Genomic DNA, 15216 nt, shown 5'->3' on the forward strand with positions numbered 1-15216 from the left:
GGTATCGAGTTGTTCAAAAGTCCAGTGGACATTTTTAATCCTTTTGCCACTGTGGAAGTTGTAATTTGATCAATAGTTTCTGAGTTAGTTTACTTTTGTGGTGGAGGATTGCACTGGTCATTATGGAGGATAGGTCTGAGAATATCCTGGAAAGCTGGTTTAGTTATGGCAAATTTCTTCAACATATGAATGTCATTAAAGTATTTAATATCTCCATCATAAATGAAACTCAGTTTAGCTGGATACAGGATCCTGGGTTGAAGGTTCATTTGTTTTAGGAGATTAAATGCTGATGACCACCCTCTTCTGGCCTGAAAGTTTTCAGCAGAGAGATCTGCAGTCATTCTAATATTCTTCCCCTTGTAAGTTATGGTTTTCTTATGTCTAGCTGCTTTCAGGATTTTCTCTTTTACATTAACTTTAGTGAAGTTAATTATGATGTGTCTAGGGGATGTCTTATTTGGGTTGAGTTGTGCCGGGGTTCTGAAGCTGTCTGCTATCTGAATTTCAGGATCTCTTGGCATATCTGGAAAGTTCTCTTTCATAATTTCATAAAGAAGAGCCTCTGTGTTTTGTGAAGCAACTTCATTGCCTTCAGGGATTCCTACAAGATGAATAGTAGTTTTCTTCAAATTATCCCAGAGCTCTCTGAGAGAATAATCCCTTTTTGGTTTCCATTTCTGTTCCTCTTTGGATGCTTGGGCACGTTCAGAAGCTTTGTCTTCTACATCTGAGATCCTTTCTTCTGCCTGCTACATTCTGTTACCAAGCAAGGGATTGTACCATAGTTTTCAGATCTTTGAGGGCTGCAATCTCTTGCCTCAATGTTTCAAAATCTTTGGTGGTTTTGTCTTTGAATTCGTTGAATTCTTGAGTGAACTTTTGGAATGCTCCTTGAATTTCTAATTCTATCTTTACCTCTATTCTATTAATCTTATTTGCAATCCAAATTCTAAATTTGATTTCTGACATGTCAGCCATCTGTTTATAAAGGGGATCTTCAGTTTCATCTGCCACATCCTTTCTTGGGGGAGTTGATCTACTCTGGTTATTCATATTACCAGCGCTTTTCTGCTGATTCCACCCATGATTATTTTACCCCATTTGGCTTTTCCCCTTGAGCTTTGTCAAGGACCTATACGGTGTCATGCCCTGGGGACCTGCTTGGTGTGGTGGGGCTAAGTGGCTCTGTCTTATTTTCAGCTGGTCTGTGTCCTACCCTAGTGAATCAGTTACTCTTGGTTGAAGTCTCAGCTGTGGAGAAATACCAGCAATTAAGTCGCCCCACCCTCCACAAACAATTGGGCAAGGAAAATCAAATCTTCCCTCAACCATACACCCAGGATGCCAGTTTGGATAGTCCTTGGGTGATTTGCCCAGTTCAAGGGGTCCAAATAGATTGTCCTAGTCAGCACCAGTCTCAGGTGGGAGAGTTCAAATGTCTCGGGCAGCTAGATAAGAGGGGTTTGCTGGCAGCTCTGATATAACTTGCTCCAGTGCTCCATGAGGGCAAAAGGACCCACCCAGCAAATGAATTAGTCTGGGAAGGTTGATGCCTCCTTCTCCACCTTGCACCCAGTCACTGGTAATCCCACAGGGCTGTGACCCAGTTCACTCAAGTGAGCAACTGCTCCTGGGGTTTATGACTACCTGAGTTACCAGGAGATCTGAGTCCAGCAGGGGAACCTTGAGTGTTTTTAATAGAGGCTGGGGCAGTTCACTCAGTTCCAGCCCCAGGCCTGTTTGAATTTGCTGCAGAACAGGACATAGCCACTTCACATGATTTGTTTCTGTCTCAGCTAAATTCTTCTGCAGGTCAGACGCTGCTAGAGCTGATAAGAAACTCAGCCCTGGGCAGCAAGTAATTAGAGTTTACACTCAGGTGTTAATTCCAGCCTCTGCCCGCCCACTGCCTTTGTCTCAGCTATATTCCCCTGAGGGCTAGGTGCTATTATGGTCTCTTTACTCACAGAACTTCCCAAGTCCGTTCTGCCAGTGGCTGCTGTCCAGAACCTCTGGTTGTCCAGAGAGACAGGCCGTGCCTATCTGGAATGGTCTCAGGGATGTAAGTGTTCCTGCAGCTCAGGATACCACAGCTCCTGTATGGCTTCCTCTGAGCTAACCGTCCTCTCCTTGCTCCCATGTCACAGAGTCAGCACAGACCAGCACCAGCCCTTTCCCCCTCCACTCCTCCCAAGGAAATTCCCAAGAATCTGGACTCCATGGGTGACAAACCTCCAGACCTTGGGGTGAGAGTGGGGGGAATCCTGGGAGTTCAGATTTGCAGGTAGGGAATATACACAGTTTTATACAGTTTTACAGTTTTATGCCTGGCAGGAGGGTGCCGTGGCACACCAGCAGGGTTAGGAGGTCCAGTTTTTAGGGGGGTCTCTCCCGTGGGATAGAGTAGGATGTTTGAACTCTGCTTGCTTGTTTGTATGGAGTAAACTATGAGCCCTTCTTGTGGGGGAGGGGACTCCTGTCTGCTTGGTGGTGGATTTTGTACCTTTTGATTGTATTTTTGGGGTCGCAGTTTGCCTCAGCAAGGTTGAAGTGGGCTCTTCAATCTTCTCTCTTGGCTCAGCTCCAAACCATCAGCTCCCTTGCTAAATTTCTGTCCTTTAAGTCTCCTTCTGGATGGTAGCCTCTGTAGAAAGCTGACTGCAGTCCACCATCTTGCCTCCACCCATGAAATTTTAAATCTTAACAAAAAAATCAACAAGCACAAAAGCCACAGTACCTCTTAAGGTGGAGGCTCTGAACCAGCACAGCATAATTTCTGAGGCATTTTATTAGTAAGAACAAGAAACAAGCTCCATGCATATTCAAGTACTGGTGAAACACCCTTTAACTCTTGACAGGAGGAGCTACAATTATTGTGACTATTTCTGCAATCTATATGACTGGGGTTCTAAGGAGAGGTTCCAGGTCCACACTGATCAGTATTCATATCAAAAGAGTACAAAGTTTAACCCAAGAAAAAAAAATTTTTCTTTTTTTTTTTTTTTGCAGTTTTCAGCCAGGGCCAAGTTTAAATCTGCCACCTCAGGTATTTGGGGCCAGCACCCTACTCCTTTGAGCCACAGATGCAGCCTGGGAAAAAAGTTTTTTTGATTGTGGTAAAATTGGTTATTGGCTAAACTCGGGCAGAAGAAAGAGTCATTAAATAAAGCTAAATATGCAGAATTTGGCTCTAATGACATGACAGCCACCCCACCCCCCAAACACAATCACAATAGTAAAATTGACAATTTAGAAAAATTGTACCAAAACAGCCCAATGGCTCAGCACCTGTAGCTCAAGCAGCTAGGGCACCAGCCACACACACTGGAGCTGGCAGGTTCAAATCCAGCCCAGGCCTGCCAAACAGCAATGAAAACTACAACCAAAAAATAGCTGGGTGTTGTGGCGGGTGCCTGTAGTCCCAGCTATTTGGGAGGCTGAGGCAAGAGAATCACTTAAGCCCAAGAGTTTGAGGTTGCTGTGAGCTGTGACACCATAGCACTCTACATAGGGTGACAGCTTGTCTAATAAAAAGCTGATGGCTGCAGCAAATATTTATCACAAAAATCTTATTAAAATGTTCCTGATAAAAATGACTTCTATCAAATAAAAATAAAAGTTGTAAAACTTTGGAAACAGTTTCACTGCCCCAAATAGAAAAAATATCCAGAAATTTAATTTGTTAAATGCAGTTAATGATGAAAAAGTCTCTTCCAACAGAAGTTTGTTAGATTTTTTTCTCACTGTGCTTATAAAAATGGAATCAAAGTGTCCCCAGAATAAAACTATCTTCTGCACAAAAATGTGAAGAAGAGAAGGTTAATGTCCTGTGTATCTTCCTTGTGTTTGATTTTATTGCCAGACACCAGCTGCTGACTATCTCCCAGGCAAGGCCCTAGAAACTAGTGGGGCCCTTTCTGGGGTTGAGACAGGGGATGATAGACCATACCCAGCCCCAACCTTCGAAGACCACTCTATCTCCCACATCGCAGCAACTATTCTAGAACCAAAGGCCCTAGGTTTTTCTGTTTCTCAGAAGCTGTGGCTCATACCAACTATTATTCCCTGATTACATCACTCCTGAGAAGATCTGGTAGTGGCAATGAATCCCAAGACTTTGGCCCTTGGGATGGCTCCTTAGTCCCCCACACTGAGCGACCATGGACAGCAAATTCATATGACCCCTACCACATCCTGGCCTCACACCTGCCCTTCTAATGTAATTAATACCCTACATTCCATCACTAACCACTGACGGCTGGGTCCCTGCCTCTCTTCCGGGCCCACCCAAAGGACAAGGTCAGTGAGATTCACTTTAGCTTCAGATTCCACAAATTCAAAGTCAGCTTGTGGCTCCGCTTCCATGGCTCAAGTGGCCAAAGCGCCAGCCACATACACCTGAGCTGGCGGGTTCAAATACAGCCCCGGCTTGCCAAACAACAATGACAGCTGCAACCAAAACATAGCCGGGCATTGTGGTGGGTGCCTGTAGTCCCAGGTACTTGGGAGGTGGAAGCAGGAGAATCACTTGAGCCCAGGAGCTGGAGGTTGCTGTGAGCTGTGATGCCACAGTGCTCTACCCAGGGGGACAGCTTGAGGCTCTGTCTCAAAAAAAAAAAAAAAAAAAGTCCCCTTGTGTCTTTGTCAGGATTATGGAATGCCCAGCACATAAGCTTGCTTCAGAGGCCGGAAGGTAAAGATCCGTTCTGGAAGAAAAAGGGGGGAGAAAGAGTGGGAAGAAGAATGGCATATTTATTTTTACAGTCCGAGATTTTAGCAATGTTTGGGTGCTTTTCTTTACAGTTCCAGAATGGTTTTCCCCTCTATTTATTTATTTTTTAGATATGCGGGAGTAGGGTGTCTCACTATGTTGCCCGGACTCAAACTCGTGGACTCAAGCTACCCTCCAGCCTCAGCCTCTTGAGTAACTGGGACTACAGGTGCGCACCACCCTGATTGAATAATATTATTCCTGTTCCAGAGTAATATGTACAACAAAGATAGGAAGAGGGAGGGAGAGAAGGCAGAGGCAGAGACAGAAAGAGAGAGGGAGTCAGGGCACGCCTAGATGTCAGCCCCAAAGAACAGACAGAACCCCCTACTTTAGGGAAAGGTTCAGATCTCAGACCTTAGGAAGTCTGACGCGCTCCACTCCGGGTCCAGTTTTCCGGTCCCCATTCTGAACTTATGACGTCACTCTCTCTTCTATGACAGAGTCCTTTCCTGCCCTACCCCTGTCCAGGGCCCATCTCTGCACCTGGGGGAAACATATCCGTTTTGTTCGGTTTTGCCCGCTATCAGTGCCTGTCCCTCCCTGTACCTCCCCAGCTTGAGTGTTCGCCACACCACGCTTCCAGGTTCGTAGTTATGGACTCATGAATTCATTTATAAGCATTTCCCAGTCTCATTCCCAGCCTTTAACTAAGCATTTAGAATTTCTGGCAACGCCCCTTCTCAGGTCCCACCCGTGAGCCCCGCCCTTACATGGCCCCGCCCATCGTATAGATCACAAACCCTCTCGTAGCTCCTCCCCAATTCATTCAACCCTGGCCGCAAGCCCACCACCCAGAACGCCAACCTCACACCAATCTCACATAGCCATTACTTAGAAGGGGTCACTTTCCCACCCTCCTACAGTGTCGTTGGCTCCCTAGGTGTCAATCTTCACAGTGCCCCATCAGTTGCTGGAGCCGAGGTTTGAGGGACAGATGATAATGGATATCTCAAGATATCTCGTTAATTGGGCAGAGGCTGGGCCGGACTTAGTGCCAACGCTTGGCTGCCTCAGCCTCCGTTGAAGCACCGAAGTCTTTCCTCAAAGACACATCCCCTCCTTCCTCGCTATTGGCCCCATCAGATGTTGATCAATAGTACTCATCATCTTAATAGGCAAAATCTCCTGTCCTTCACTGCTTCCCTCATTCAATTCGCTTCTCCCCTCAAGAGGCGGCAACCTTCTGACCGTAGCCAGGGCCCTCCTCACGGAATGGCCAACGATTGGCCAGACACACCGTCACTCCTGGAGATGGGCGGAGCCAGAATGCCTAGGGGTGGTGAATTGGTCTACCCGGCTTCGGGGGCGGGGCAGCGGCTCCTGTCAGCGGCTGAAATGGCAGCTGCAGAGCCGGCGGCGGCCGCGGTCCCGGGGGGCGGCTGAGGGGGCCGGGCCGGGGCTGCGGGGCGAGCGGCGCGGCTGGGATCCGGCAGCGTAGCCCGGAACGTCGAGGCTCGGCACGGCGATGGCGGCGCGCTCGGCGCAGGTAGGGTGGCGCGGGCCGGGCCTCCTGGGCGCCTGCTCAGGCCGGCTGCTCCGCGTTGCGGCCCGTGGGGACCCGGCAGGACAGCGACTCAGGCCACCTTTCGCCACGTAACCCATGCTGGAAGCCTCGGCATTCCCAGCCCCGAACACTGGGGCCCTGCCCCCCGCCCACCTTCATCCCTGATCTCTCCGGACTCCTCCCGGGAAGCCCTGCAGGACGCCCCTCCCCCACTTCGTCCCCTCCGGGTGCAGTCCCGACAGGCAGGACCCCTGCCCACCCTTTCCACTGGCATTCATGGAGCACCTTCAGGGTTCCTCAGGCTCCACTCTGCAGACCTAACCCCTACACGCGGCCCCCAAACTCAAGAACCCCTCACCCACCCTCTGCCCTGATCTCTCAGGACCCCTCCCATCTGCGCAACATTTGCCAGCCCATCCCTGTACCCCCTCACTTCACCGCCTATCTTCTGTCCAGATCTTCCCCCTTTTCTGCCCAGGAGACCAGCCTCAGGACCCTACCCTTTCCTCTGACCCCACAGGACCCCTCCCTAGCCTCTATCAATCAGATTTCTTACCCCTTTACACAAACCCTGGCTGATTCTGCTGGCCTAGCTCCCACCCCAGCCACCCCTGCCCCATGCCCAAGGATACCCCTAAAAATCACTCCTCAGCATCCACTCAGCACACTTCCATAACTCCACACCCTGACCCTGAAACTGACATATCTGGATCCCAGCTTCCTGGAAAATTTACCCATGCTCAGGAGCTCCCAGTGGATATTCCAAACCACCCCACTCCCCACCATAGGCACCCATCTTTCTGAGAGCCACATACATACACACACACACACACACACACACACAGAGCAAGTCATTGTGTCCCCCAGCATGCACAGAGAAACTTAGGAGCTCCACCACAAACCCAGGCATTTGGGATCTGCCCCTCCCCACAGACACAATACTGCTCCATACTTCTTCACTCCTCAGATCCCACCTTCCTAGGCCCTCCCCACAGCTCAGGCAGAAACTCAAGGGCCATGACTGTCATGCCCTAGGCCTGCCCCTCCACAACAGCCTCCTGGAGATGGCATCCACATTGGGGTCCTGGAGGGCAGCAGGACCCCAGAATCTCCCAACACCTGCTGTTATAGACACCTGCCCCAGGCCTCTTTCCTTTTATCCATCTCTCCCTGCTGTGCCCTTTCCTAAAGGAAGGACACTCTCCTATGCCAGTGTCCCAAAAGGAACCACTGCCTGCCCCCTAGATTTATGCCAGATCCCTGCCCGCAGGGAGGAAGGGGGTTCAGATTGCTCCTGGCTTTGGTCCTGAAGTCTTCCCAGACTGGTAGGACTCGCATCCTGACCCCATCGTGACTGCTGGCCTCAGATGGCAGAGCCAGTGCTGCTGTCTAGGCCGTTCCTCCAGGCTGGCCCCCAGCAGCTCACATGAGTTCTTTCACCCATGACCAGTGTGTTTGGCCAAAACAAAACTGCTTCCTTCTATCCTGGCACTTGAGACCCGGTGGGGCTGGGTCAGAGCCTGCCAGAAGCAGGCAGCTCTTTGTTAAGGAATATTTTCAGAAGGGAAAAATGTGCTGAAGAGGCTCAGCTGGAATACAAGTGAATCGTCTGCTTCATTTTTTCTCCTTGGCTGAGTGTGATTGAGTTAGAGGACTCATATCCCTGAATCTTCCCAGGTTCTGTTGGCTCTCGCCCACCTGTTCCCCCCAGCTCTAACCCCCAGGGTACAACCTGTGACTTCCCCTGGGCTTCTGTGGTCAACTGCGGGTGGTTTGGAAGGAATCGCAGGTGGCTTAGCCCTGGAACGGGGATGAGGTGAGACAGAAAGGAGAGGAGATCTCAAAATTGGCAAGATGCTGTGGCCAGAACTGCAGGGTATAAGGAGGAGGCCTCCCATTTCCATCTCAGCACAGTCTGGGCACTGTAGGTCTGGGGCCCTTCTGAAAACATAAGCAATCTCAAAAAGCCCCAAAGCCCATGCTTCCTAGTGGATATTCACTGGCAGAATCTGGGCAGCCTTAGGTTTTTCAAGGTTGGTAAAGCTCAGAGCCTCAACTTCTCCATCTGGAAAATGGGGAGATAAATCCTTAGAAACCATGCCTTTTACTAGGAAAAGGGAAACCAGTGAGGTTAGGGTATGGCCCTGAATATTCCTTTGTGGAAGGGGACGATCGGGTTTAGGAGGGAAGTCCTATGGGTGCCTATGAATCGCTGGCCACTCTAGTCCCTGATTGTAATTAGTTGACACCTCACTGGATTAATGGCCACCTCTCTAGGGCTTAGCTGTATTGCAAGAAGCCTACTGGAATTGGGGCAGTGAGGATGAGAGATGGCCTATTGGAGGACTTGTGCCCTCCAGGGAAGACTGAGGGGAGTGGGATAGAGGTGGCTGTAGGGGACACTACAGGGCCACACCCGTGCCCCACATAGACCTCTGATGCTGGGTAGGAAGAGGTTTGTTCTGTCCACTTGCCAAAGGAAGGCATGGATGAAAAAAAGACTCCTGAAGGTCACGTGACACATGAGAAGTGAACTCCACAGCCTCCGCAAGGTGGGACTTTGTACAGATGTGGTAGGGTAGGAAGGCTCCTCAGTAATGACCATGAACTCTGTAGGAAAACAAGAGAAGGCTTCAGAAAGGGCTTGTGAACAGTATCATTGCAGTTTTCCCCTGGACTAGGGCACAGATGTGTCTATGTGCTCTGAGAGGTGTAGGGAGACACAGAAGCATGTGTACTGCGCTTCCCTCTTGCAGAATGTAGGTGCCACTAGTTACAATGAGGCCCCAGGAATTGAGTCAGATGCTGAGGTATGAAAAAATGTGAAATGTGGTCCCTGCCCTGCAACTGAAGGCCCTTCTCCCTAGTTTGAGATGGCCTGTGCTACGTGCTCAGAACTATGCCAACCACCATTTACTATTATCTCATTTAATCCTCCAAACAACCTGGAGGAACCAGGATTCCCCTTCGTGTCCTTGCCACCACATCCTGCTGCCTACTGCAGGGAACATGAGGCAGAATTATGCACAATGTGCTGTAGAAGCCCAGAAAGAGACTTGGTACATTCCTGGGTCACAGAGAAAGCACCATGGTGGCAGGGATATCATATGGACCAGGTCACAAGCAGGTGTGGTGGGGAAGGGCGTTTCAGATGGCACAAGTACTTGGACAGAGGCCCAGAGGCAGGAGCAAGTGTGGTGCATTTGGGGAGGCGTGCCTCTGAACCCCATTTGATGGGTTCTATCCTCCAGGCCTTTAGGCCCCAAATAGAATCCACAGACAGTGCCTATGTAGGATGCTCCCAGCAAAAGGGATCTGTAGTTGGAAGAACTTGGAAAGGTAGCAAACCCCACGCTCCCCAGGGAAGACTGCAGTATACATACTCTAAAAGCCAATCTCAGGCAGTGACAGAGGGAGGTTAGTTAAGAAAACTGATTCAGTTTCCCAGGGTTAGGAAAGAGATTCATGCCTTCCAGGGAAACTTCTAAGACCCTGTTGACACAATTCACATGCACTTTTGTTTAATGTCTCACCATGCCACAATGTGTTTGTGAGATTGTTTCGTTGAAACCTGTCCCTATCCCAGCCTGGGAATCCCAGGAGGGTATGGTACAGTTCTGTTTGTTTACCATTGAGTCTCAATCTGACAAGGCACAGAGGAGATGCTCAGCAAATACTTGTTCAGTTTTAGGAGCTCTCTTCCCTGCTCAGCTGCTTCTCCAAGAGGGCCTGAAACTCTTCTGCAGAAAGGTTGGGTGTGTGGGACATAAGCACAGGATGAACTCTATCAAACTAAATCAAGTATTTTGACCTGGTTGCTTGTACCCTCACATTAACCAAAAAGAAATTTACTTTAAAAAATTTTTTTAAAGGAAGAGGTGGGGTCCATCTACCCTGGAGAGTGAGCCCACAAAGCTAGGGCTGGTGCCCCCAAACTCTTACCTCCAGCCCAGCAGCCTCTACTATGGCACAGGCAGCAGAAAAGATACCATTTGAGATGTCTATTCTTCTGTTCACCTCCCCTGAAAGACCATATGAAGTCTTTCTTTCTTTTTTTTTTTTTCTTTGTCATTCTCAGGGCCACTAAAATATAGAAAAATGAGAGATTTGTCAGAAATGAACCAGTGACAATGGCAGAAAATCAGCTAGTGGGGTTATGGGACAGTAAACTTATTTTGGAAGGTCAGAAGGGATTCCACAGGTCTTATTGGTCCACCACTCCTGAAGGGATACCCATAATGATGATTCCATTATAGTTTTACTGTGTCTCGTCTTTAAACAGAGCTACCACATAAGAGATAGGCCTGCAAGTGGGGGGGGGGGTTATTTATTCATTCCACAAACTTTGGATGCCCCCATAAACTCTGAGGACCCAGGAGTGGGCTAGATGGCCCCAGCCCCTGCCATGATGGGACTTTCCCAGCAGGGAGTAAATATCATGGTCCAGGCCCCATCCTAACCATGTGACAGGTTTTTGCTCATTTATTCCTCTTGGCAAAACCTAAGAGGTAAGTACTATCATTAACCCTGTTTTCAGATGGAGAAACTGAGGCAAAGAATATCATACCCTAGATCACAAAGATAGAAAGGGGTAGAAGAGGGGCTGGAACCTAAGCTGCTATGCTCAAGTTCTCACTTAGACCCAAGAGATCTAGGATAACTATCCATACTCCAAGGCCAGGGCTGTGGAATCTTCCAGAGTGGCATGAGGAGCAGCTAGACTGGGGGCCTCTGAATTTCAGCTGCTGTCCTTGTTATCCAAGAGGCAATTTGCCCATCAGTTGCCTAACCCTTGCCAAGGAAAAGGACCTGAGTCACTAGGGGCCACTTCTCTAGGCTTTGGAGCCAGCCAGAACAGCAATAGCTATCAGGCTGAGCAAATTGGGATCACATGGCATCTTTTGAGCCTTCACATTCAGAAAGGAGTTCTCTATCCCCAGTAGTTATTAGACATGGGGGATGAGAAATGGGACTGGGGTGGGGCAAAGATGACAGGAAACCCAGGGTCTTTATTGCTACCTCTGAAAATGACACACACTAAAGGTAGTTTATACACCCTCACTCACTCTCCCTGTTGAAAAATAATATTTATTAGCCAGGCATAGTAGCAACTCCTTGAACCCAGGAATTCAAGGCTTCAGTGAGCTATGATCATACCACTAAACTCCAAGCTGAGAGATAGAACAAGACCCCATACCCAAAAAAGAAAAGAAAAGAAAGAATGTCTGGGGTGGTGCCTATGGCTCAGTGGGTAGGGCACCGGCCCCATATACTGAGGGTGGCGGGTTCAAACCTGACCCCGGCCAAATTGCAACAAAAAAATAGCCTGGCATTGTGGCAGGCGCCTGTAGTCTCAACTACTCCAGGAAGCTGAGACAAGTGAATCACTTGAACCCAGGAATTTGAGGTTGCTGTGAGCTATGATGATGCCATGGCACTCTACCCCCAAAAAAAAAAAAAAGAAAAGAAAGAAAGAATGTGATCTTCCTAGTACCCTCTGCCCTTGGTGTTTATGTAAGTATGTAATTTCTGAAGTAAGGGAATATAGAGAGAGTGGCAGCACGAAGGGGTAGACTTAGGACCAGACCAAGGCTCTGGGGTCAGAAATCCAAGTTCAAAACCTTCTTACCCTCTGGCCTAGTCAAGGGATTCTCTGCACAATATGGCAGTTCTTGTGTATTATAGTGTCATTGATTCTTCTGTCCACACTGGTACAGAATCTCTACTTTTTAATTTTTTAAATAGATTTTTATTTTGTAGAACAGTTTTAGATTTATAAAAAAAATTTGAGAAGATAGTACAGAGAGTCCTCATATGTTCTATATGCAGTTTCCCCTATTGTTGATGTCTTACATCATATGGCACATTTGTAACAATTAATGGACCGATATTGATAACATTAACTAAAGTCCACATTTTATTAATATTTCTTCAATTTTTCACTAACATTCTTTTTCTATCCCAGCATCCCATTTGACATGGGATCCAATATGAGATTTAGACATCATATCTCCTTAGGCTCCTCTTGGCTATGACAATTTCTCAGGTGTTTCCTTGCTTTTCTTTCCCTTGGTGGTTTTGAAGAGGACAGGTATTTTGTAGAATGTCCTCAAGGCTAGGTTTGTCTGGTGTTTTTCTCATGATTAGACTGGGGTGATGGGTTTGGGGAAGGAAGACCACAGACGTGAAGAGCCTTTCCCATCCTATCCTGTCAAGGGTGCATATTAGCCACATAGCTGCTCACTGTTGATGTTAACCTTGACCACCTGGCTGAGTAGCATGAAAGTTTTTTGTCTTTATTTATTCAAGAGATGTTTGTTGAGCATGGACTGAATGCCAGATAGTGCGTTAAGAGCATGGAGGAGAGAATTAAGAATATAAGCCTTTTGGGTGGCACCTATGGCTCAAAGGAGTTCAAACCCAGCCCCGGCCAAAAACTCCAAAAAAAAAAAAAAGAATATAAGCCTTTGACTTGGCACCCATAGCTCAGTGGTTAGGGTGCCAGTCACATGCACCAGAACTGGTGAGTTTGAACCAGACCAGAGCCCACTAAACAACAATAACAAAAAATAGCCAGGCATTGTGGTGGGTGCCCATCATCCCAGCTACTTTGGAGGCTGAGGGAAGAGAATTGCTTATGCCCAGGAGTTTGAGGTTGCTGTGAGCTGTGATGCCGTGACACTCTACCAAGGGTGACATAGTGAGACTCTGTCCTAAAAAAAAAGAAGAAGAAGATAAGCCTTTGCCCTTGAGTCATTCATGACACCAAGCTGCAGGCAGACAGACAGGCATAGAAGTAATTGCCACAAAACATGCTTTGGCTGGGGTATGGAGGGGTAGGTACTTTCAGAGAGAAAGAGGAGTGAGCCAGGACCCTGGAGAGAGAGAAATTGACAGGGAAGTTTTCACAGAATGCCCAAGCAGGTCTTGGAGAGCGCCATTCTAGTCAGAGGGCACAGCAAGTGCAAGGACACAGGCAGAAGGAAACCAGTGTGCCTAGAGGGCTGAGCATACAGGGCTGGGAAGGGTGTGCATATCCTCCAGAGATGTCTGGGCATCTCACCATCAGGAGCTACTGAAGGGTCTCGGGCTAGCGAGTGACATGGGCAGAGCTTAGTTTCTATATGGCTTTGGTGGCCCCATGGATAGAGTGTCAGAAGGGACAGAAGGCCCAGAAGTAGGTCAGTCCTAGGCCCAGACCAGAAGTGAAAGGCAGTGTTAAGACAGGAGCTTTGGCTCACATCTATAATCCTTGCACTATGAGAGGCTGAGGAGGAAGGATTGCTTGCATTCATGGGTTTGAAACCAGCCTGAGCAATGAGACCTCATGTCTACCAAAAACAGAAAAAATTAGCCAGACATGGTGGTAAGTGCATGTAGTCCTAGCTACTTGGGAGGCTGAGGCAGGAAGATTGTTTGAGCCTAGGAGTTTGAAGTTGCTGTGAGCTACAATGATGCCACTGCACTCCACCCAGGGTGAAAGAATGAGACCTTGTCTCCAAACAAAAAAAAAAAAACAAAAAACCCAGCATCTCCAAGGCCAAAGAACAGAAGCCAACAGTGAGTGAGAATGGAATGATGGGCTTGACTAAATTCTAGAACATGAGAGGGAAGGAGGAGGCACCCAGGCCTGGCCAGAGTGGAGGGCAACAAGGCATATGAACCCAGGTAGACACACACCTGTGGTAGGGGAAAAGCTTCCTTTTGTCAGGAGGGTATAAAGTTGAAAGAGCATCTTGATATGCTTTTTTTTTTTTGAGACAGAGTCTTGCTTTATAGCTCACAGTAGAGTGCAATGGCATCACAGCTCACAGCAACCTCAAACTCTTGGGCTTAAGCTACTCTCTTGCCTCAGCCTCCCAAGTAGCTGGGATGACAGGCACCCACCACAACACCTGGCTATTTTTAGAGATGAGGTCTCACTCTGGCTCAGGCTGGTCTGGAACCTATGAGCTTAGGCAATCTACCCACCTCAGCCTCCCAAGGGCTGGGATTACAGGTGTAAGCCACCACGCCCGGCCCTTTGATATATCCTTTCTAAAATGCAAACCCAAGGGCCCAGCATAGGAGCTCACATCTGTAATTCCAGCACTTTCAGAGTCTGAGGCAGGAGGATCGCTTGAGCTTAGAACTTCCACACCAGCCTGAGCAACCCTGCAGCCATAGCAAGACCCTGTCTCTAAAAAAGTAATAACACAAAAATTAACAGGGCATGGTGGTGCATACCTGTAGTCCCAGCTACTCAGGCAACTGAGGCAGGAGGACTGCTTGAGCCCAGGAGTTCGAGGCTACCGTGAGCAATGATGATGTCACTATACTCCAGCCTGGGCAACAGAGTGAGAACTTACTCAGAATTAATTAATTAAGTAATTAATTATAAAAATGCAAACCCAGTCAGGTTTCTGTCTCAGCCCACAGGACTTGGGAAAGGGTCTGGCTCCTGCAGACCTTCCAGCCCTTCTGGAGTCAGCCCCATACTTCATTGCTTATGCTCCTCAGTTCCTCTGCTAGCCCATCTCATCCTTTTTCTTCTTGTTAATTGAGGTTTAAGTCACATGGCATAAAGTTCACTCCTTTAAAGTGGACAGATCAGAGGTGTTTAGTCCATTCACATTCTTGTGTCACTATCACCACTATTTTCAGAATACTTCCATCCCCCCAAAAAGAAATTCTGTACCTGTTAAGCAGTTTCTCACCCTTCCTCCCTACCCCCACCACCTGATGACCACGAATCCACACCCCACCCCACCCCGCCCTGTCTCTATGGATTTTCCTGCTCTGGATATTTCAGATCAATGGAATCATATACCACATTACCTCTTAGGTCTGGCTTCTCTCACTGAGCATGATGTCTTCAAGATTCATTCACACTGGCTCGGCGCCTGTGGCTCAAGCGGCTAAGGCGCCAGCCACATACACCTAAGGTGGCGGGTTC

The 15216-nt window shown here is 48.3% G+C and overlaps 1 protein-coding gene across 2 annotated transcripts in view; it reads left to right on the forward strand.

Annotated features, from left to right (window-relative positions):
- Positions 1-6099: 6099 nt before the first annotated feature.
- The window catches only part of EVI5L (ecotropic viral integration site 5 like), a 30638-nt gene continuing 21521 nt past the window's right edge, over positions 6100-15216 (forward strand). The window contains exon 1 of one of the 2 annotated variants that reach the window (XM_012807576.2): positions 6100-6263. The gene's annotated coding sequence lies outside the window, so the exon portion shown is untranslated. The remainder of the gene's footprint in view (positions 6264-15216) is intronic. The other variant, XM_023515442.1, reaches the window with a different exon arrangement.

This window comes from Otolemur garnettii, unplaced genomic scaffold, assembly GCF_000181295.1.
Source record: "Otolemur garnettii isolate 467f Iridium unplaced genomic scaffold, OtoGar3 scaffold00071, whole genome shotgun sequence".
NCBI classification, from domain to species: Eukaryota; Metazoa; Chordata; class Mammalia; order Primates; family Galagidae; genus Otolemur; species Otolemur garnettii.